The sequence below is a fragment of the Macaca thibetana genome, chromosome 5 (genome assembly GCF_024542745.1).
Source record: "Macaca thibetana thibetana isolate TM-01 chromosome 5, ASM2454274v1, whole genome shotgun sequence".
NCBI classification, from domain to species: Eukaryota; Metazoa; Chordata; class Mammalia; order Primates; family Cercopithecidae; genus Macaca; species Macaca thibetana.
Genome location: NC_065582.1, coordinates 86,694,505 through 86,719,284, shown reverse-complemented (window position 1 = coordinate 86,719,284; position 24,780 = coordinate 86,694,505).

Sequence of the window (24,780 nt, the reverse complement as noted above, 5' to 3'; positions counted from 1 at the left end):
TCCCAGCACTTTGGGAGGCAGAGGCGGGTGGATCACGAGGTTAGGAGATCCTGACCATCCTGGCTAACACGGTGAAACCCCGTCTCTACTAAAAGTACAAAAATTAGCGGGGCGTGGTGGTGGGCGCCTGTAGTCCCAGCTACTCCGGAGGCTGAGACAGGAGAATGGCATGAACCCGGGAGGCGGAGCTTGTAGAGAGCCGAGATCGCACCAGTGCACTCCAGCCTGGGCGACAGAGCAAGACTCAATCTCAAAAAATAAAAATAAATAAAAATAAATAAATAAATAAATAAAACAAAAGAATTTGCCCCACTGAATATTAGGTTTTATTATAAAGGTACAGTTATTAAGATAATAGGTACTGGCATAAGAAGAGAAAAAAAAGCTGAAAATTATGTAACTGCTTCTCAGTTCCTCCATCCTCCTCTCCTATGATGACCATATCTTCCTAGCTCAGTCATTCTCTCCCACTGTCCCGCTTACAGTCTATACCTTGTCATAGCCAGTACTAAGCATCCAAGATAATCTTAGACCATCATGCCTATATTTCCTCTAGTGCTCTCACTCCAACAATTGCTGATTTCACCAAGATCTAAAATTCATGAATCAAATACATCTTGTACTGCCCCTCACCTTCCTGTCCTCACTTCCCTACTTGCCCTTCTTAAATTCAGTAGCCCATCATTGTAGCCTCACTCGCTTATACACGCTCTCTTATACTTCTCTCTCATTCCTCTCTCACTTCATCACACTTAATTGGCAAGACCCCAAACTTCAGAAAAACTGATAATAGCCATATTTTTGCCTATGCCATGTCTGTTCCCAGGTACTTAATGTAAGCTGGAGTACTATAAGTTATCTAATAGAAATGGTAAAACAGGACTTACAGGTAACAGGTTAGGAAACAATAAGCAAGTAATTTGCCCTTAGTGCAGACCAGTTATCCTTCTATGTTTTACTAGTTCGCTAACTTTTGAAGCCTCTTAAAAAGCTATCTCCCTCCTCTAATCTCCAATATCTTTCCCCACATCCTCACTCTCAGCCGAATAATGTATTTCCATTTCAGAAAATAACAAAAGAATTTCCAGTGGTGCCCACACTACATTCATTCACAAACTAGCATCTGCACCCACATAGTCTGCCTTCCCACCAATTACTTCAGATGGATTGTACCTGCTCCTGTCTAAAGGCAATCCCTCTTGTGCACTAAATCCCATTGTCTCTTGCCTACACAAACACATCAGTTAAGTTATTCTGTCATCTATCTTCCGTTATTAATTTTCCACTTTGCAGTGTGACATTCCCATCAGTGTACAAATAAAAACTGCTACAATTTCTACCATCTACAAAACATGAAAAAACCTCTCCTTGACCTCATATCCCCTTCCAGTTATCCTCCACATATCTGCTCCTTTTTGTTGCAAAGCTCCTTTAAAATGACTACCTCCAACTTATCCTCATATTTTCTTAAGCTCTCTGTAATATAATAAGGCTTTCATTCTCCATCACCATTTCACTTAAAACTCCTCTTATCAAGGATACCAATGAACGCCTCTTTGACCAAATCACTTGCCAACTCATTGAGGGAAGTTTTCCAAGGAAGCATGGCTTAGCGGTCCAGGAGTTGACCGGTCAGCCATGGTCCCTTGGAAAACACCCCTCATTTAATTTCTAAATAATACACTGTCTTGATTTTCCTCCAGATTCACTGTCCATTTCGTATCTTCTTTGCTGCCTCATGCACACTTCCCAAGTCTAAATAGACTCTCTTAGGATGCAATCTTTATCCATGCTCACTTTCTAGATTTTATTTAGATTTATCCACATGATTTTCTAAAAGACTACTTAAACTTAACACGTTCAAGGCAGAACTTCCTTTTAGCCTGCCCCTCCCACTCCCTACCACATTTCAGTAAAGAATACTTCTTCCATCCTGCCAATTCCTCAGACCAAAAACCTTGGAGCCATTCTTGAATCTTCTCTTTTTCTCATATTCCATGTCCAATTAATTAGAAAATCTTATTAGAGCTTTCTTCAAAATATACCCAGTTCTCACCACCCCAACCACTCCCACCCTGCTCAGAACCATCATCATCTTTTCCCCAGATTATTATAATGCCATGGACTCCTAGCCAGTTTTCTGTCACTTAGGCAATTTATTCTCAACTCAGAAACCAAAGTGACCCTTCCAAACTATGATCAAGCTCTTATCACTCTCTACTCAAACCCCTCAATGGCTTTATCCCTCTCAGAGAAAAAGCCTCATGCCTTACCATGACCTATGAGGTTCCATGTATGCATCTGCATCACTGTGACCTCTCTGTCCTCATCTATCACCATTGTCCTCTCTCCCTCTCTCTCAGCCATGTCATACTTGCCTCTTTTCTTTTCTTTCTTTTTTTTTTTTTTTTAGAAGTGAAGTCTCACTATGTAGCCCAGGCTAGCCTTGAACTCCTGGACTCAAGCAATCCTCCTGCCTCAGCCTCCTGAGTAGCTGGGACTACAAGCATAGAACATCGCACCCAGCTCTGACCTCTTTTCTATTCACCAAGCATAATGTGCACTTGCTTCTTCCTTTACCTAGAAACCTCTTTCACCAGAAATTAGTATGTCTAACTCTCTCACTTTCTTCAGATATTTACTCAGTGGCTTAACTAATGAGGGATTCCAGGACCACTCTATTTAAAATGACTTCCTCTTCCTTTCTTCCACTTCCTTGGAGATAAGAGCTTTATAGAACTTATCACTATATGAATATGAATATAGATAAATATATAGAGATGGTTATGTCCATTTGTACATATATAGATGTACATATATATACAATGCACATCAATACAAATACATAAAATTTGTTATATTTACTACCTATTTCTGCACTCTAGAATGTAAACTGCACGAATACATGATGTTTTGTATATTTTGCTTATTATTGTATTCCCAGCATCTACAACTGTGGCTTGCAAATATTTGGAGCTCAAAAATTATCAGCTGAATCAGTTAATATACACATTCATATTTTTAACAAATGTAAAGTCTTTAGCATTTAAAGACTGACTCTGCTTTATCTAGACATTTCAACAAAGCCTCCTCCTGCACTTTGATCCTTCACACTTAGATTTAAAAAAAAATTACATTATTTTCTACAGCTGTTGGTTTAATGAATGTCCTCTGTGCAGTTGGTTCATTTTAAAGTCACCTTATTTCCTTGTCTAATCATTGGCAGTGGCAGGAAGTAGAATTAATCTAATCTTTCAGAAGGATTCCCCTGGAGCACTATTGCATTAGACAATAGAGGTTTTTCCTTACTAGGACAGATTTTCATGTCCTAGTGTATATTTGGACACTGAATCCCTTTAAAACTAATGGGAGGTCTGTGGGCCAAACACACTTACAGGAAATGAAAGGAAATGGCACAGTAAAAGCAAGCTGTGAAGAAAGATCTTCACGCTTGCTGTTACCTAATCTGTCACATGAAAGATTTATTTTAAAATTTCTATTAGATAAAATGAACAGAAAAATACCATGTACAGTATTCTTTCAGTATTCCTTCTCTTGTTTCCATGAGTGCCTCCTCTTCATGTGAGTCATGTATTGAGGTAAAGAAAAAAGAGTAGAATAGGATACTTTACTTATCTCAAATCAGAAATGTCATCTTATATTTGAAGAATAATTGCAAAATAATCAAAATGAAAAAAGCAATGCAATTTTGGAAAACTTGAAACTATAAATTGTCAGTAACTAAGTTATTCTATTTTCAATGAAAAATAACATTTGGTCAAATAGGTCGTAGTTTGGTTTATTTTGTTGTTGTTATTGTTATGCTTCATTTTTTAAGAGACCTAAAGATTAGTTCTAATATTGGGTACTTTCTTAGCTCTAAAATATATTAATACTTAGCTATACATCTACTACTTTATATTGCTGCCATATTCACACTTTTATTCTTCTCTATTCTTTAACACATTCTTACCTATATGGGAGTTTAGCAAAAGAAGTAAACTTCTTCACTTTTTTCTCCAGCCTTTCTAATATACTCTGTGTTGCAAACTTCTTTTGCTATTCTAAAATAATATTTCAGCCGTATCCCATGCCCTTTTGGTCTCTTTCAGTGACAAGAACAATTTCATTTCAGTAACTATAATTCACTCACAGATGCTAAAAAATTAAAAAAAAATCCAGACTAAATTAGAAGTTCAATCTAACTTCCATTCCAAATATTCACTCTTCCCCAGGACTGAAACTTGATCTTTGGATGCAATAGCTGCAATAATGAAGTAGCCTTAGTCTGTTTCTCACCTTCCTTTCTCCATCTACATTACCTTTGCTACAAGTTTTCCCAGAGTCAAGATAGCAAATAGGGTAGATTAGGAAAATAGGGACATCTTATATGACAGATGTATTATAATTTGCCATAGCAGATGCCCAAATGCAGATGCCCAAATGTTAGTTCTCTCATAGGTCACATTGTGTACTCTTTGGTGGTTCCCCTTTGCCCTTTTCTTGTCCTGCCATTGCAGGTTGTTCCAGTCAGCTTCATGGTTTGAGAATTCTCCATACTAAAGGTTGGGCATGGTGGTTCACACCTGTGGCTCACACTAGCACTTCCAGAGGCAGAGGTGGATGGATCACTTGAGTCCAGGAGTTCAAGACCAGCCAAGCCAACATGGTGAAGCCTCACCTCTACTAAAAATACAAAAATTAGCCAGGCATGGTGGCGGGCACCTGTAATCCCAGCTACTCAAGGGGTTAAGACACAAAAATCACTTGAACCCAGGAGGTGGAGGTTGCAGTGAGCCGAGATTGCGCCACTGCACTCCAGCCTGGGTGGCAGAGCAAGACTATATATCAAAAAAAAAAAAATTCTCCCTACTAGAAACAGGCAGGAAGCAGGCATCAGTGCGTTTATGTATGTCTCTGCTCTACTGGATTTATCAAGGCCTCTAAAGAATTTTCCCACAAAACCCCCTTCTGGTGAGATTAGGCAAGCTTAAACATTTCTGTAGCTACATAATCATCCAGTCAGAAAACAAGATTCCAGTTTATTCTCCTTTCCTGGCATCTCCAGATTTTAAAACTTAAATTCTTGGAGACCCATCAAATGACTTGAGATGACTGTTGGCATCTCAGTCTCTACTCCCTTGGTTGGGGAGAATTTCCACGGTACTCTTAATTACAACAGAGACACACCTATTATAACTATTCTCTCTCCAATCACACTTTAAAGTACCTGTTCTTATATAAAATATAAATTGGTAGTTGGATTAATAGTCCCTAGAGAGATTCTTCTCTCTCTCTGTAATTCGGCCATAAATATGTTTAACGTCTTTCTTTATAATATATGTGTACTTACCGCCTACAATTCTCAGGTTTATGACTCAGTTCACATTCTAAGACATTAGAAAAAAGTTCCAGTCTACATCCTATATCACCTATCTTACCATTATACAATCTTTGTCATTCTGCATTAAAGTCAAAAGCATTGTGTAGTAGACTGAAAAATAATCACTAAAGATATCCACAGCCTAATCTTCAGAAACCATGAATATGTTACCTTAAATGACAAAAGGGACTTTGCAAATGTGACTGAATTGAGGACCCTGAGATGGGAAGCTCATCTTGCATTATCTGGTGAGTCTTAAATGTAATCACAAATATCATTATAAGAGAGAGGCAGGGGTGAATATTAGATTTTAGAAGTAGGAGATGTCAAAACAGAAGCAAGAGATTAGAGGAGTTCAAGGAAGGGACCCTGAGCCAAGAAATGCAGGAGCCCTTCAGAACCTAGAAAATGCAAGAAAATGCATCTCCCCTAGAGCCTCCAGAAGGAGCTAGCCTGGCCAACATCGTGACTTTAGCCCAGTGAAACTGATTGCAGACTTCTGGACTCCAGAACCATCAGAGAATAAATTTTTGTTCTTTTAAGCCACCAAGTTGTGATAAGTGTGATAAGTTGTTCCAGCAACCACAGCAAATGAATAAACATTATCTCATTTAGGACGCATTTAGCTGAAAGTAATAAAAACCCTGGACTCAAATCTACTGAAGCAATAAGAAAATGTCTCTTTTCACATATCAAGAAGTGTGGAGTTAAGGCTGGTTTAGGTGTGGTACAATGAAGATTCGAGTTTCTTTCCAATTCTCTGTGTTATGCCCACTCTGTGTGCAATTGTATTCCTGAGCTTGCTTGTGTAAGGCTCATCAGATGACTACCAGTAACAGTGGGACAATAGATTATGTCATTCACTGAAAAAAAAAAAAAAAAAAAAAAAAAAAAAAAAAAAAAAAAAAAAAAAAAAACTATCCTTTTAGTCATTGTCCTGCTTTTTAATCTCATTTGGCCAGATTAGGACCTTTACTCACTCCTGGACCAATCACAATCCAGGAATCCTATGCTCTAATTGACTTGAGCAACTGTTGCTGAACCAATTTCAAACAAGAGTGAAATTAACATAATTGCCATTCCCTAATCAGGACCCACTCCTAAAGCTGAGGAATACCTGGGCAAAGTTGGCATTAAGGAGATGGCAAAGGATAAGGAGACCATATATCTAATTTATCGTTCAACTGGAACACGACTAAGAATGAGAGAAGTCACTATATGAAAAAGATACTTGCTCATGCATGTTTATAGCAGCACAATTCATAATTGCAAAAATGTAAAACCAACCCAAGTGTCCATCAATCAATGAGTGGATAAAGAAACTGCGGTATCAATATATACAATGGAATACTGCTCAGCCATAAAAAGGAATGAATTAATGGCATTTGCAGCAACTTAGATGGGATTGGAGACTATTACTCTAAGTTAAGTAACTCAGGAATGGAAAACCAAACATCGTATGTTCTCACTTGTAAGTGGGAGCTAAGATATGAGGATGCAAAGGCATGAGAATGACACAATGGACTTTGGGGACTCAGTGGGAAAGGGTGGGAAGGGGGTAAGGGATAAAAGACTACAAATTAGATTTAGTGTATACTGCTTGGATGATGGTTGCACCACAATCTCATAAATCACCACTAAAGAACTTACTCATGTAACCAAATACCACCTGTTCCCCAAAATCCCATGGCAATAAAAAATTTTTTAAACAAAAATTTTAAAAAGTGCCCTATTAAGAATTCTACCACTATAATAGACATAAACAGGTACTGTCTCACTCACCTTGGGACTTATGGTCATCCTACTGATAGAAGGCCAATAGTATCACCCACAAGCATTTTGATTAGAGCTGACTAGAACACTAGTCACCAGTTCCTAAGAACAAAGGATTGGCTGGGTGTGGTGGCTCACACCTGTAATACCAACACATTGGGAGGCGGAGGCGGGCAGATAACGAGGTCAGGAGATCGAGACCATCCTGGCTAACACAGTGAAACACCGTCTCTACTAAAAGTACAAAAAATTAGCCAGGTGTGGTGGCACGTGCCTGTAGTCCCAGCTATTCGGGAGGCTGAGGCAGGAGAATCGCTTGAACCTGGGAGGCAGAGCTTGCAGTGAGCAGAGATCATGCCACTGCACTCCAGCCTGGGTGACAGAGTGAGATTCCATCTCTAAAAAAAAAAAGAGAGAGAACAAAGGATTGCAAAAATGAGGAAATACTTCATCTGCAAGGGTAGAGGACTTGACAAAAGTCATCTAATTGGAAAGTGGAAAAACAAATACATAAATAAGCAAGCCTTTTTAACCTAATTTTAGTTTTCTTTCCATACACCACTCTCATGTAATGTTGAGTCCAATACAGAGGTCAATCTCTGATTAGTTTGCCAGGGCTACAATAACCAAGTACCACAGATTGGGTGGCTTAAACAACAGAAATTTCTCTCACATTTCCAGAGGCTGGAAGTCTAAAATCAAGGTATTCTCAGAGTTGGTTCTTTTTGAGGCCTGTGAGGGAGAATCTGCTCCAGGCCTCCCTCCTTGGCTTTAGACAGCCATCTTTTCCCCATATCTCTTCACATCGTCTTCCCTGCATGTGTCTCTGTCTCCAAATTTTCCCTTTTTATGAAGACACCAGTCATACTGGATTAGGGCCTAATCTGATGACCTCACTTTAACTTGATTGATTACCTCTGTAAAAACCCTTAATTCCAAATAAGTTCACATTATGAAATAGTGGGGCTTAGGATGTCACCGTCTGATTTTGAGGAGGGGGTGGGGCACCATGAAATCCATTACACACCACCAGGGGAAATTCCTAATGAGGCAGCCAGACAGGGGAAAGGTCTGTTTATCAGGCCATATGAGGAACTGCTGAGGAAGCAGCAATGCTGTTTCTCAGGGAAAACTTGTGAGAGAGGATTAGATCTAGTCTCAAATTCTTCAAAAGTCCAAAGTAGAATCAACTGATATAAATTACATGAAAGTAAATTTTTATTCACTTTACTATCTATTTTCCTCTCTTACCAAGCACTTTCTGGTGATGCATTTGAGCCTTTCAGATGATTATTAGAAAAAGAAGGTGGAAGAAATAATTGTGGAGTGTGAAAATACTCAATAAAGGAACCATGCTCAACATTAAAGACAAAAGATATCACTGTCAGGGCCTTTATATTCACTATAGTGAGGGTCTCCTCCCCACCAACAACTTCAGAGAGGTCCCTCAGGCCTTTCCCTGCCGTCACAGTGTCCCGGGTGAGCAATAGCCCTGCTCTGTCGTTTCCATGAAGGCTCATGAAAAATCTCCAAGCTTAGGATTTCAATTTGCATTATAAAACAATCTATAACTAAACTTTGAGTTTCATTTTCAAAAACTCAGCAACATAGTCACAAGAGACATGCACGCATATACACACAACAGACACACACACTTACACACCACTTTCCAGCTCTAGTGAAGCTGTTAACAGCAGTAAGCCCTCAGAGGGCCAATTTTAGGTCAAAGGACCACAGCAGTTTGTGGGAAAGTGAGGGAGAATACCATTTATTTTCATTCTAAGGACTCCATGATCAATTAGTGAAGTCTAAATTTATCTGAAAATCAGACTATTCTGGTAACTATTTGGCTTCTTTGTGCTTTACAGTAACAATATCTCGATTGCCTCTGCTGATTAAATGCCACACTTAGTCCCTGCCACCTAAAACCCCATTGTCTCATTGAACAAGGGAGCTCATTCTGATGGCAGCAGTTAGCACTGTCATTTTTGACCTGTAGAGAATAGACCACAGAGCCCTTCCACCGTGATGCTGAGGGGTCCTTCATGAAAGGATTTCTCACAACCTTGGTAAAGTCAGTGTCCTCTGGACTGTCTGAACATAATTAGGGGACGGGTAAGTATGTCTTACATGATAAATTCACTCTAGCATTCCAATTTTTCTAAGCCTTCGAATACCTTTCTCTTCAGTATTCCACAGAAGTTCTGATATTTTAACTTCGTTTAGTGTAGGGCATCTTGGATTCAGGCTTCAGTGAACCAATTATAATTTTTAAAACACTGTTACAGTCACTCTCAGCTGCTCACATTAACACGTTGAATCCAAATCTCTGCTCAATGCATCAACATGAATGAAATCAATACTGACATAATTCCTGAAAATATGTTTTGATATATATTCTCCAAATTTCCATCATCATTACAAATTGGCAAAATTTTGCAATTCTTTTCATGTATGTTTAACTGCTCATGGTTCACATGCTATGCCTTACCCCTGGGGTCTTTTGAAACTTAAATCTGGGTATAGTTCTAGAAGCATAACAGATGTCAAGGAGAGGTCTTGAGGAGGATCAGCAATCTCCCACAAAGTAGCTACCCCAGGGAAGGCTGTTACAAGTACTTCAAGAAAGAGGAGACTTGGTGAGATAACTCAGAAACAGAAAAGCAAATACCACATGTTCTCACTTGCAAGTGGAAGCTAAACAATGGATAAACACGGACATAGAGACTGGAATAATAGACACTGTGACTACAAAGAGATGGTGGGGGAGAGGGCTGAAAAACTATCTATTGGGTACAGTGTTCACTATTTGGGTGATGAGTACACTAAAAGCCCAGGCTTCACGGCTGTGCAATATATGCATGTAAGAATCCTGCATTTGTACCAACTAAATGTATAAAAATAAATTTAAAAAAAAAAAGAAAGAGGACAGGCACAGTGGCTCATGCCTATAATCTCAACACTTTGGGAGGCCAAGGTGGGCAGATTACTTGAGGTCAGGAGTTCGAGAGCAGCCTGGCCAACATGGTGAAACTGCATCTCTACAAAAAATACAAAAATTAGCTGGGTGTCGTGGCACCCGCCTATAATCCCAGCTACTCAGGAGGCTGAGGCAGGAGAGTTGCTTGAACTTGGGAGGCGGAGGTTGCAGTGAGCCAAGATTGCACCACTGTACTTTCGCCTGGGCAACAGAGCAAGACTCCATCAAAGAAAAGAAAGAAAGAAAGAAAGAAAGAAAGAAAGAAAGAAAGAAAGAAAGAAAGAAAGAAAGAAAGAAAGAAAGAAAGAAAGAAAGAAAGAAAGAAAGAAAGAAAGAGAGAGAGAGAGAGAGAGAGAGAGAGAGAGGGGAGGGAGGGAAAAGAAAAGAAAGAGGAGACTAATCTCTTCAGACAGGGGAAGAAGGGCTGCTTCTACTAACAAAGCGGCTTGATGGAATACATGGTTCAAGGTCTTCAGCTTTCTCAGAATCTATCTATGTCTTTATCCCAGTTTTCAGGATCACACTCCTTCCCAAACAATGCTCTAACTTTTACATAAAAGAGCTTTCAAGTTTAGGAATTTATTTATTTATTTATTTATTATTTTATTTTATTTTATTTTATTTTTTTGAGACAGAGTCTCGCTCTGTTGCCCAGGCTGGCATGCAGTGGTGCGATCTCGGCTCACTGCAACCTCTACCTCCAAGGTTCAAGTGATTCTCCTGCCTCAGCCTCCTGAGTAGCTGGGATTACAGGCATGTACCACCATGTCCGGCTAATTTTTGTATTTTTAGTAGACACATGGTTTCACGATGTTGGTCAGGCTGGTCTCAAACTCCTGACCTCAGGTGATCCACTCACCTCAGCCTTCCAAAGTGCTGGGATTACAGGCGTGAGCCACCACACCTGGTCCAAGTTTAGGAATCTAATTTGCATTATAGAACAACTTTTAATTAGACTTTCAACTTGATTTTCAGAAAACTCAGTAACATAGCAACAATACATATACACAACAGACACATACATCACACCTGTACACTACAAAAGTTTCTTTTAAGGAAGTCATGGAAGTGTTCTGGTCTCTAACCCACTTTGAGCTGGGAATTTAAAAGCTTAAGCTCATAAATTTTCTTTCCACAAGTTCTCCAGTGCACTTAAAAGCAACCAGTGAAATTCCATCATATTCCTTATTTTTTTCCTAAGTGGTCTATGCTAGCAGCTACTTGGTCACCCAAAGTGTTGCCTTCTTTAGGCACATTAACACAGTTGATTCCACATCTGGTGTCGGGCCTGAAGTTGTATGGGTGGGCCTGACTGGCAGTTGGGAGAAAAAGTGAATGTTAAGTGTGGAAGAGTCGTGACAAACTGGAACCCACAAGAATACACAAAGACAGACTGAGTTCTGTGTCTGCCACTGTCTCTAATCTTGATGGCATTGGTGGTCTGCAGAAGTTGGCACCCTTCATCCCTGATATGCACGGGCACTTGACCCAGGACTTGGAGAAGCTGAAGGAGCAGCCCCTGAAGAGCCAGAAGAACCACAGCCTCTGCTGAGGCTCTAAGGTGGAGCAGCAGACGGCCCCCAAAATATGTGAACAAGGCACCTGTTGTCTTACACCAACTTTTAGAATGTAGTAGCCACTGATTTACCACCAACTTCCATGTCGCTCTCAAATTTCTCTTGTGTCCAAGTCTAACTCTGAACCATACAGGAAGGGAATTCTGGGAAATACAGTTTCCACTTACCTAACCCAATATGAAGCCACCATGTTATTCCTCCAATATTCTTTTCTCCTCCATTCTTTTTCTCTGACCCAGTTGCCCTTGCATCAGAATCCTTCCTCTACCTTCAGTGAAATGAACAAAAGTCTCTATGCATTCAGCTCACTCAAGGAATTATCTTGAGGGTAAGGGATTGTTTACAGGATCTCACATGCCTAATCTCTCCTCAAGCTTTAAGCTCCCTGATTGTGTGTGTGTGCATACATGTGTCTATATACATATATATATGTATTTGTGTATACAGATAGAGTATGTATGTGCACACATATGTGTATATGTGTAAGATCAGATTCTTGTTTTTTATTTTGAAATATCATATTCATATTTTATAAATAAAATTGTCCTGTGGAGAAATGAATAAACTAATGCTAAAATTCCAAATAAGCATGAAAATATTAAGTAGTGGTTCCATTACAATAATGTAGGCACTAGGATGCATTTCTGCCAGTAAGAATCCATTAAATTAAAACAGAGGTCAAAAGATCTCATATTATAGTTCTTTACTTTCTTCATTTTTCTCCACTACAGTATAAGCATATAAAGTAGAATTCCAAGAGTATGACTGCCAGGAAAGGTTTATTATCAACCTTTCCTGATGTCTCTTTGTTAAATCACTTCTAAAGTGAAGTTCTTATTCATTATTGAGATTCTATTTTATTAAAGATTGATTTTGAAAAAGGTTTCAGATTCTTATAACATTCCATCTTTGGTAATTTCACCTGCATTTGACATTTTATTAAAAAGAAACTAATTTTGCTTCTCGATGACTCACTGAGTTCTTCATATCAGACATTTCTTTGTAGAAATTTGTTTATTATATGAACTCATGGCCCCACATCAGCACCCACACCTGAACACACATAAAAACTTAGCAAATAAATATGGTCTTCTGAGTCCTTCACTCTGCACCATGCTGCCACTGGGCCTATGGGCAAGTGTGGCAAAAGGTAGAACTCCACAATAATGGTAGGGCAAGCATCACTCCTTTTCTGTGCTCCTACTTGATTTTTCTCCATTTTCCCCTTCTGCATCCCCCATTGGCTCTGACTTCCTACCAGAAAGAGACTATATCTTCTTTCTGTACATCTTTGTATTTGTCTAAATAAGGCATTCCCCACTCCAGAGTCATGTGATATGGATTCCTAATGTTACTGGCATTTGAATTGGGAGCACTTAAAAAAAAATTCAAAACCCAAAATTTTTATGTAGAATGTAGCTTCCTGGCAGTGTGACAAAAACACGACAAGGCCCTTATACAGTACAGAGCTCTGCCTTCCTGCTTACTCATAAAGCCGACCCTTCCTATTGTACTTAGCAGGAATTGTGGAATGCAACTGCATGGCCAGTGCCCAGCTTCCCTAGACTGTGAAGGTAAAATAGGACAACTGTCTTCATAACTCTCATCCCTGTCCACCACAGTTTTACATATACACACACACACACACACAGAGACACACACACACACATATATAAAAAAAGTTTACTTCTATGCTGTTTTATAAAGATGCATGATTTCATTCAATGCCCTTAAAAATGTATATACAATAACAAGGCACAATCATGAAGACAGACAAGCAGAGGATAGGTTTATCCTCTACCTTTCAACATATGATGTAAGACCAGGGACTGGATAAAATACCCATGATAATAATTTGTAAAAAGTTCTGGCAGCAACACTAGTCTTTGCTGAAAATCGCAAAATTGATTCAAGAGAGATAGCAACGGCAAAATAAAATGTAAATTTCAACCCAGTAAAGAATGATTTAACATCTTTTAATATAAAACTTGTGGGACACTCTGCCTTAGCAGGCCATAACACCAGCTGAACATTCTGCATAATTAAAGTAGAGTATACAAGGTGAGTGTTAACTACTGGATCTGTTTATAATGTAAACGAATCTAGGTTTTGTTGGAAGCAAGGGTCTTCCTGAACATTTAAATCCTCTATTAGAAATATCTGTTTATTTTAATTTTCACTGTTCTTTCCTTTTTTATGTGTTTTATAGAAAACATTGGTGTCTGAAGCGACACAATGCAGAATTTTCATAGATGATACTTGCAAAAGAAATACCAGAGTACCAGAAAGATTCTGTAAGACAAACCAAGGATGCAGACTCTTTCTTCATTTCAAAAACTAGATATTTCCAGGGGCCTGAGAGTCTAAACACTCCTCAAGCATTCAAGTAGACCAAATCAAGACACTTCACATTTATGTCTTATTACTATTTTACAAATATACACAACGGTCTCATTTACAGACACCCTAGAAATCACCTCCCCTACCCCATTTTTTAAAGATTATTTAGCTCCTGGTTCACTTTCTCTTTCCCCATCATGATTTTCTATCCATATCTATCAGTGGTTATCAACCTTCATGGCAAATTGAATCTCATAAGGAGCTTTTAAAAAGTGATTATAGATCCCACTCTCAGAAATTCTGTTTTAATTTGTCTGACATGGTGCCGAGACTCTGGTATCTTTTTATGAAAAGCTTTCCAGGTAATTTTAATGAGCAGGCAGGATTGAGAATTGCAGAGGTACATAATCCTCTCTACACTGGATTCTTTGTTCCTAATCTTCCATGCTCCAGATATCACATACTCTATTTTACTTCATTCGTCCACTCCCATGGTTATTTTAGGTTGGTGCAAAAGTAATTGTGGTCTTTTAATGTCAAAAACCGCAATTACTTTTGCACCAACCTAATACACTAGCGCTTAGCATTATCTGCAGTCCTCCATAATGTCAATTTCAAGCACTCTACTTCCTTTACTAGACCTTCTTCCAAAATTCTTAGGGCCTACTTTGACACTCCATTGGCCACCACCTTTAAGCCAAAACTCCCCTCCTCATGTCTTCGCTGCCCACTGACATTCCCACCCAGAAGGCTATGGCCCATGATAATAACCACTCTTCCGTATAAACCACAACTCTCTTCTCTGTCTCACCTTCCCTTGTTTATGCCTTACAAAACCACAATAATGAATAAATCTCTAAGTTCCCACATTGACTTGTATCTTGCGTGGCTGGACAAAACACAACTATGTTTGTCACTCTTTAAATCCTTGACCACCAAACAAGTGAGTCCTTAGAACTTTCTAGCAATCCAATTTTATTTCCCTTCTTAATTCACTCTCCTACTGTCCTAGTCGATTATTTTATACTTTTATTCACCTCACATTTCTAATACCACTTCAATTTTCTTCATTCTCAAGTAATGGCCTTGCTTTTCATTTTAATAAGCAATTAGAAACCATCAGGAAATGAACTTCCACAATGATTATATTTGCCTCTGTATTTTTGTTCCTCGATTTTTTCTTCTTAGTCCTTAGCATCTGATACTGTCCTTTGCACATAATAGGTGCTTAAAAATCATTTGAGTTGAATTGAACCTGACTGAACTATAGTGTAGTCTCCTTGAACACACACTTCCTGGGCATCCAGGTGAGAGGGTAAGAGTAGACAAGAAACAAGAGTAGGGAGACAGGGGAAGACAGCCCAGGGCTTGGAGTTTTTAATTGCTGTGAACAATCAAAAAGTCAATTAATGTTACCTTGAGTGTTTGTTGAAGACTGTCTCAGGAACCTATTAGCAATTGCAACGGCAATATAAATAGGACACAACATCATCTGCTTTTTTTTTTTTTTTTTTTTTTTTTTTTTTGAGACAGGGTCTGGTGTTGCCCAGGCTGGAGTGCAATGGCACCATCTCAGCTCACTGCAACCTCTGCCTCCCAGGCTCAAATGATTCTCCTGCCTCAGCCTCCTGAGTAGATGGCACTATAAGCACAAGCCACCATGCCCAGCTAATATATATGTATATAGTAGACATGGGGTTTCACCATTTTTGTCCAGGCTGGCCTTGAACTCCTGGGCTCTAACGATCCTCCCGCATCAACCTTCCAAAGTGCTGGGATTACAGCCATGAGTCATTGCGCCCAGCCCATCATCTGCTTTTGTGACTGTTCCTAGCAATTAAAAATTCCAAGCCTTGGGCCGGGCGCGTTGGCTCACACCTATAATCCCAGCACTTTGGGAGGCCGAGGCAGGTGGATCACAAGGTCAAGAGATCGAGACCACCCTGGCTAACACAGTGAAACTCCGTCTCTACCAAAAATACAAAAATTTAGCCGGGCATGGTGAGTAGTCCCAGCTACTCGTAAGGCTGAGGCAGGAGAATCACTCAAACCCGGGAGGCGGAGCTTGCAGTGAGCGGAGATCGCGCCACTGCACTCCAGCCTAGGCGACAGAGCGAGACTCCTCCGTCTCAAAAAAAAAAAAAAGAAAAGAAAAGAAAAAAAATCCAAGCCTTTGATCATGTGCTTTATCTGATTCCGAGTTTCAGTAGTGAAATCCTCTAACAATTAAAACAAGAAGATTTCTGCTTTTTCTGTTTTTATCCTGAGAGAATTTCACCAGTGAAACTCAGAATCAGATAAATCACATGACCAAGAGACATCCTTATTACCTAAGCTTATACAAAACTAATTTTGCTGCTGTCAGCGTGTGCTTCAGAACTTCCTCTTTCGTGTGAAAACAGGGTGAGCACTCCACCAAGCTCTGAGGCATCTATTTCTGATCATCAGGGTCTTTTCTCACAATGTACTTTCTTTCAGTGTTGGTAAAATTTCTCAATCCAGTATTTTTCAGAACTCCGAGATTAAAGTAGACTGATTTCCCTCACAATGTCTTGTTCTTATTTTGGAGCAGATAATGGTCTCAAACCTTTATTTAAAATGTGTGTTGCTAAAATTTGAACCACTTATCCCAATGATAATGGTCAACATTTATTTGAGAGTCCTAATTTAATCCTCTCAACAGCCTTATGAAGCAGATTATTATTACCATCCTCATTACCATAGTATAATAAGAAAATCGTGAAACAAAGAACTTATCTAATGTGTGTAAGATTCAACTGAAAACTGGTGACCCTAGAAGTAAACCCAGATAGTTTGGCTCCAGGGATACCACCCTTACCCCTAAGTAATAGGTGTCCAACATGTCCACCCCAGTTGTGCCCATGTGAGTAATGTGTGCCAGTGGTAAACTAGGACTTGCACTTTTGCTATTTTAAAAGATGAGAGTAGCTATGGAAAGCCTCTTTTAGAAACACTATGTGCCACTTTACTCAAGTATCCAGGAAATCACCTATTTTGTTGAGATGCTGAATCTGCCTGAACAATTGCTCTGTCTCTGATTCCTAGTAGGATCCCAGAGATGCTCTTGAGATTGAGAATCAGATCCCAAGTGAAAGAGAGATCTTGTAGCCCATGCTGAGTAAGCAGGATAGCCACTGGGATGCACATAGGAGCAGCGACCATAATTCCTGCCTTTTGTGGGAGTCCATCAGACCTATATTGTTAAATGCATGGGGTATCTAAAAATAAGGAATAGTAATTGGTGTGCCCAGGAAGACTCGTCTCTCTCTCCCTTTTAATTGTGCTTCCAAATCCATCTTCCTAAATATTATGACATTTTCTACTTCATTTGTATTTATTTATTGCTGTTTTTTTTCCTAAAGGTTTTCAAAATGGTGTCTTATTTTGGAGCACCCAAGATGTCTTCTTTTTCTCCTTTGATGGATCTCTTTGGAGAAGAGACAGAAAAAAAAAATAGTTTAGTGCCATTGTTGGGGACAAATAATGCATTCTCATCAAAATTCTGAAAAATATTAGGGCAGCCATGGGAAGTTCCAGTGTGCAAGCTGCTATAGCAATTATTTTTAAATATGTCTCTTAAAAATCACAAAGAGGCCGGGCGCGGTGGCTCAAGCCTGTAATCCCAGCACTTTGGGAGGCCGAGACGGGCAGATCACGAGGTCAGGAGATCGAGACCATCCTGGCTGACACGGTGAAACCCCGTCTCTACTAAAAAATACAAAAAACTAGCCGGGCGAGGTGGCGGGTGCCTGTAGTCCCAGCTACTCAGGAGGCTGAGGCAGGAGAATGGCGTGAACCCGGGAGGCAGAGCTTGCAGTGAGCCGAGATCTGGCCACTGCACTCCAGCCTGGGCGGCAGAGCGAGACTCCGTCTCAAAAAAAAAAAAAAAAAAAAAAAAAAAAAAAAAAAAAAAAAAAAAAAAAAAAAAAATCACAAAGAAAGCTTTTTGAAAGATAAATACAAAAATAGCAAAGAAAAAAATTTCTAGAATATTTATCTCAAACGAACATCCCCAGGAGGATGCAGTAGGGAGGAAGAGTTTAATCAGAACCAGTAACTAGAAATATAAACCTTTTTGATCATAAAGAAAACCACAAGATAGAATTTAATGCAAAATCACATGAATTGAAGCAGGAAGTTCGACATGAAATAATCTCTACCTGGGCTGCAAATTTCACTTTTTACCTTCATCTTCACAGGAGATCAAATTGATATTGAAATCAAAAGCAGACTTCTCTATAATTCAAAATAATGTCAGTGTATCACATTTAGCCTTATGCTATAACTCTGGTCAAGAATTATTCAGGTATATACCTGGGAGTTATACACAGGAGTACATAAAAGTATTGTGGGTTGATGCTTACCTGCCTGCATAATCCGTATCTCTTACTCTAAATTTTTCATTCCAACTATAAAATGCAAAGTGTTAATGTGGTTTGGTAAACATAAAAGTATCACCTAAATCCAAGTATATCAGCATCTACCTTGTCCAGAAATACATCAAGGACATTTCTGAATTTGGCTAGTTATGAAAAACAATTAGATACTGCTATAATTTTCAGTCAGATGACTTTCGTTTCTACTTAAACAGTGAAACATCTTAGAAATTAGAACTGAAGAAAGTGTGTACTTTATGGTACATTTGTAAGACATAAGATGTATAAAGCATAGCATAAAAGTATTAGGACTTTGCCTCTTTGAAAAATAGCAGATTCTTTAATTTTCATATGCAATAGTTCTGAGTGTTCCTTATTGCAAAACAACTTTGAGCAATGTTGTCTGGATGGTGAGGTCCTGAAAATAGATTCCAGACCAAGTTGATAGCAGTGAAAGTATTGAGAAGCAACAGATTCTAGATATATTTTAAAGACAAAGCCACAGTATTTCCTAACAGCAGGAATATGAGGTGTAAAGATAAGAAAAGATTCAAAATCACTACAAGATTTTTGTCCTAAGATCCTAGAAGGACAGAGCTGACATCAACAGAAATAAGGAAAGCCACAAATGGAACTGGTTTCAATGGGAAGAGCTGGAGTTCAGTTTTGGATATGCTGACTTTGAAATGTTTGTTTGACATTCACGTGAAGATGTGGAGGAGACAGTTGAACATACAGGTGTGGAATGTAAGAAGTCTAGGAATGGAAATAAAAATCAGAAACTTATTGGCATATGAATGAATGATATTTAAAGCTATGAGAATATGTGAAGTTACCAAGGAAGTAAACAGAGATGTTGAAAAGAAAAAGACAAAAAACTGAACCATGAGACGCTCTAACATGAAGTGCTCAGGAAAACTAGGAATACCCAGCAATGAGAATAAGAAGACACAGTATGTGAGATAGGGAAAGCCAGGGGAGTGAGAGCTCTTGGAAGCCAGCTGAAGAATGAGTAGGGAGTCGGAGGATAGAGAACTATACATTGTACCTCGAAATGTGGAAGTTATTGATGACATTGATTAAGTTGGAAAAGCAGAAGAAAACATTTAACATTTAAAATGCTACTTAGTTGTGGTAGGCAGAAAAACAGGCTTTCAAAGATGTCCATGTTCTAATCCCCAGGACCTATAAATATGTTATGTAACACGGCCAAGGGGAATTAAAGTTGTAGATGGATTCTAATCAGCTAACCTCAAAAGGAGAGATTATCCTGGATTATACAAGTGAGCCAATGTAGACATGAGGTTGCCTAAAAGTGGAAAAGAAAGGTGGAAAATGAGGTCAGAGTGATGTAGTGTGAGAGGGATGTAACATGCCATTGATGGTTTTGAGTGGGGAAAGTGGACCATGAGTCACAGAATGTGAGCAGCCTTTGCAAGCTGGAGAAGACAAGGAGATGGATTCTTCTCTAGAGCCTTTTACAAAAGTACTCAACCCTGCCAACACCTTGATTTTAGCCTAATTAAGACCCTTATCCTACTTCTGATCTATATTCCTGTAAAATAATAAATTTATATTATTTTAAGCTACCAAGGATGTGGTATAGTAGCAATAGAGAACGACAATAAAATGCTCATTGTATCATGTATTTGCCTTAGTTTTTAGTCTTTAAGGTCTTATAACTTTCACAGTTCAATTGTAAATACATTTGTGGTTTAATGTTGCTGAGGCTAATCTTTCATAATCAATGTAAAAATAAGTTACAAAAACTTCTAAGCAACAGATACATAATAACAATAAAAACCCAACATGAAATAATTGTTGCTAGACATCTCAAAGTCCAAAATGGATAAGAAATGTAAATTCAAAGCAAAAATTTGAGAGAGCATTTAATAATAGTTTTTCCATGTTCATATGAAAAGTTAAAATGATTAAAAGCAACAAAAAATGTTTCGACAAGCGATATTCTTCAGTAGAGTGAAAACAAAACACATCAGCTGGGCACAGTGGCTCACGCCTGTAATCTCAGCACTTTGGGAGGCCGAGGCAGGCGGATCACAAGGTCGGGAGTTCAAGACCAGCCTGGCCAATAATGTGAAACTCCATCTCTACTAAAAATACAAAAATTAGCCAGGCATGATGGCACGTGCCTGCAGTCCCAGCTACTCGGGAGGCTGAAGCAGGAGAATTACTTGAACCTAGGAGGCACAGGTTGCAGTGAGCAGAGATCACGCCATTGCACTCCAGCCTGGGTGACAGAGTGAGACTCCATCTCAAAAAACAAACAAACAAACAACAACAACAAAAAATCAGAAGGAGACAAAGTATAGGAAAATAATGGCAGGAGGTCTTAAAATATGATCCAAACCGTGGAGTATGAGGAAGAAAGAATGAGTCCGTGAAACAGAAGGCAATGCAAGCACAATGGCAAACATATAATTCTATTTAAAAACGTTTGTGAGACCATATTCTCCCTTCACTTCTCCTTGTCTCAGAGAATATCATCCTTACGCACAGCTTGCCCAAATAATAAATGCTGGCATCAACTTCAACTTCTTCTTCCTTTGTCATTAACTCCAATGCCTTAAAATCTCTCTATCATCCCAGTTGTGTATCTATTCTGGGCCACCATCACAATCTACCTGGTTTATTGTAAAGCTTCCCAGTTTCTCTCCTGGTTCCCGGACTTCTCCTTTCCATGTTCCATTCTTCAAACCTCTTCCAAGGTGATCATTTTAAAGCATAAATCAAATCATATATCCCTAGTTAAATCCTCCACTGTCATCCCAGGCCTTTGTCATGAAATTTAAACTCCTTAGTATGGATTATAAAGTAACTCTTAATAATCTAACCTGTTTCGTTCCTTCCCTCAACTCAGTATTTTATTCAACTATAGTAAACTTTTTTTTTTTTTCTTTTTCTTTTTTTTGAGATGGAGTCTTGCTCTGTCGCCTAGGCTGGAGTGCAGTGGCGCAATCTCGGCTCACTGCAACCTCTGCCTGCTGGGTTCATGCCATTCTCCTGCCTCAGTCTCCCAAGTAGCTAGGACTAAGGGTGCCCGCCACCACACCTGGCTAATTTTTTGTATTTTTAGTAGAGATGGGGTTTCACCGTGTTAGCCAGGATGGTCTTGATCTCCTGACCTCATGATCCACGTGCCTCCGCCTCTCAAAGTGCTGGGATTACAGGCGTAAGCCACTGCACCCAGCCTATAATAAACTTCTTACAGCTCTCTAGATGCATCACAATTTTTCTAGCCACTGAGTCTGGCACAGGCAGTTTTCTTTGCCTGGAATGCTCCCTCTGCCTGTCCTTGTGGGCCTTCACCTGGCTAATCTTATGCATGCTTCAGATCTTAGCTAAAAATACCACGTTTTCTGAGAATTCTTCCTTGATCACCAAATTTGAGTCAAGTGACACTCATGGGCTCCCATAACATCCCATAACCATATACTATTTTGTAATTAACTGTCTATTTCCCTGTCTCCACTAATAAAATGTTAACTCCTTAAAGGCAGTAACTTCATCTTGAAGAGTAAATGAACTATTACACCATGCAAAAGCCTCATACACAGTAGGCTCTCTGTATCATTTGAAAAAACTTTTCAAATGACAAGTAAAAAATGTAAAAGATATTTATAAAAAAAGAAGAAGAAAAAGAAGAGAGCTCAAAACTCACATTAATTGTTTCCAACGCTGACTAGATGCTGACATTGTTTACTAGAACGAATGTCTTAGTCTATTTGGCCTGTTATAGCAAAATGTCATAAACTGCATGGCTTATGAACAACAGAATTTATTCCTCTCAATTCTAGATGCTGGGAAGTCCTGGAACAAGCTGCCAGCAGAGATGTTGTCTGGTGAGGATTCACTTCCTGGTTCATAGACGCTGTGTCCTCACATAGCAGAAGGGACAAGGAAGATTTCCGTGGTCTCTTTCATAAAGGCACTCATCCCATTCATGAGGGCTTTGCCTTCCCAATCTAATTACCTTCCAAAGGCCACACCTCCTAATACCATCACATAGAGGGTTAGGATTTCCACGTATGGATTTTGGTGGGTGTTGGCAGGGACACAAACATTCAGTATATAGCAATGAGGTAAGTAAAGTAGAGCTTAAGAAACCAACACCAAGAAATTGTATAGCTTTTTATCCTCAGCAGAATGCCAAGTAGATGTGTAGCACTTAAAGTTACCTTTCTTCAAATGAGCCTCAGCAATATTAACCAATAATCACAAGATTTCCTGCTTTTCCTTCAGGAAGCAGAGCTAAAATGTTAGTCATATAACAAAGAGGGCCTCATTATTTCTCCCCTCTTCCTCTACTATGTAGGCTTAACACAACAGATGCTTTTCCTTCCTCCAGCCCACCTTCTATTTCCTCTCTCCTAGCCTACCATTTCCCTAGGTTGAATCTAACTCATTATTGATGCTGACTATATAGCTGAGCCTAACATAGATTTGGCTTCTGAATTCTTCCAAGAAATATACAAAGTATAGTTTCTCTTGCCATTTTTACTATGTTAACCAATAGGAAGAACTTGACCTGATTTCTAGCTAAATATTCTTTGGAAAGTTACAAAACCAGGTTTCCTCTAATTCCCTAGCTACATATTTTCATGACATTAAAGTATTTAGAGTTTTAATTATTTGATTGTGGAAACTGTTTGCAGATAAACAAGATACTGAAATGGTTACTATTATAATGTGACTATTCTCTGAATGTTATCTTGCTCTTGCATTACCACTGGAAATGCAGCAGAGTGGTGGAAATTTTGCAGTTCTACAGTGTAAACATTCTCAGACATTAAACAACACTGTGAAGGGCCAAAGCGGTGATCAATCTCAGTAAATACTATTTCGAATGGCTTTTGTTTCACAAGCTCCAACAAACAGAAATGTGCCCCCTGTATGACTTTACATTTTGGCACTAAGATACATTATTGAAAGTAGATCTTATTGTTACTGGAAATTAGCAGTGATTCTCCAATCACATAGTGCCCATTGTGTGTTAGCATTCCTTTTTTTATTATGGTTTTTAATCATAAAAACAAGGAAAGTGCTCAGTTCTTATGGTCTGGTTCAAAACTATTATACATCATATCCAGTAGTTTTCAACCTAATGACAAAAAGTCAAGGAGAACTGAATAAAGATTAGGAAAGAAATCTACCAATACTTTATACAAGCAGTCATGCAATAAAGGACTTATTGGATTATAGTTTCTCTGTACTTCCTAACTAGTCAACTTATATGCAAAATAAGAGAGACTGAATTTCTCTGCGACTCTACATACATTGTCATCATCTTTGTATCACAGCTGACAGCTCTTTTATGACAAATTTTGTTGTGAAAAAGTTAATCATAATTCCATTTCCAAAATCATTAATATTAGGTATTGTTTCATTAAGTTTTATTTCCAGTAAGGCAGAAATTTTTTCCGTATAAAAGAATATAAAAGACTCTTTTAAAAATTATCACAAGAGTTTTTCTTCATTCAATAAATCATATTAAGAATTTCCTAAGCAAAGTCACTGCTGGAACAGATCATTAAATAGAAGGTAAAACCTTAGCAAGCCCACCTCCGATTCCAGGATGTTGGACATTACTTTGATTCTGAATAATTAGCTCAATACAGAAAAAAAAAAGGACAGTAATAACTATCACTTAACAACTACCATGCCATGTACATGTTTCCATAGAGATACAGTCATTTGATTCCTTTGCCTAATAATCATGGTTTTAAAGTCTAATCTGAGCATCTGTCTTTGGATCAATCAGTTTTATGCATTTATATTTCTCATAACTACTGGTACCAGATGGCCGAATAGGAACAGCTCCAGTCTACAGCTCCCAGCATGAGCGACGCAGAAGATGGGTGATTTCTGCATTTTAACCTGAGGTACCGGGTTCATATCACTGGGGCGTGTCAGACAGTGGGTGCAGGACAGTGGGTGCAGCCCACCAAGCAAGAGCCGAAGCAGGGCGAGGCATCGCCTCACCCAGGAAGTGCAAGGGGTCAGGGAATTCCATTTCCTAGCCAAGGGAAGCCACGACAGACAGCACCAGGAAAATCGGATCCCTCCCACCCTAATAGTGCGCTTTCCAAAGGGTCTTAGCAAAGGGCACACTAGGAGATTATATCCTGTGCCTGGCTCAGAGGGTCCCACACCCACAGAGCCTCGCTCATCGCTAGCACAGCAGTCTGAGATCTAACTGCAAGGCAGCAGAAAGGCTGGGGGAGGGGCGCCCACCATTGCTGAGGCTTGAGTACATAAACAAAGCAGCCTGGAAGCTGGAACTGGGGGGAGCCCACCGCAGATCACAGAGGC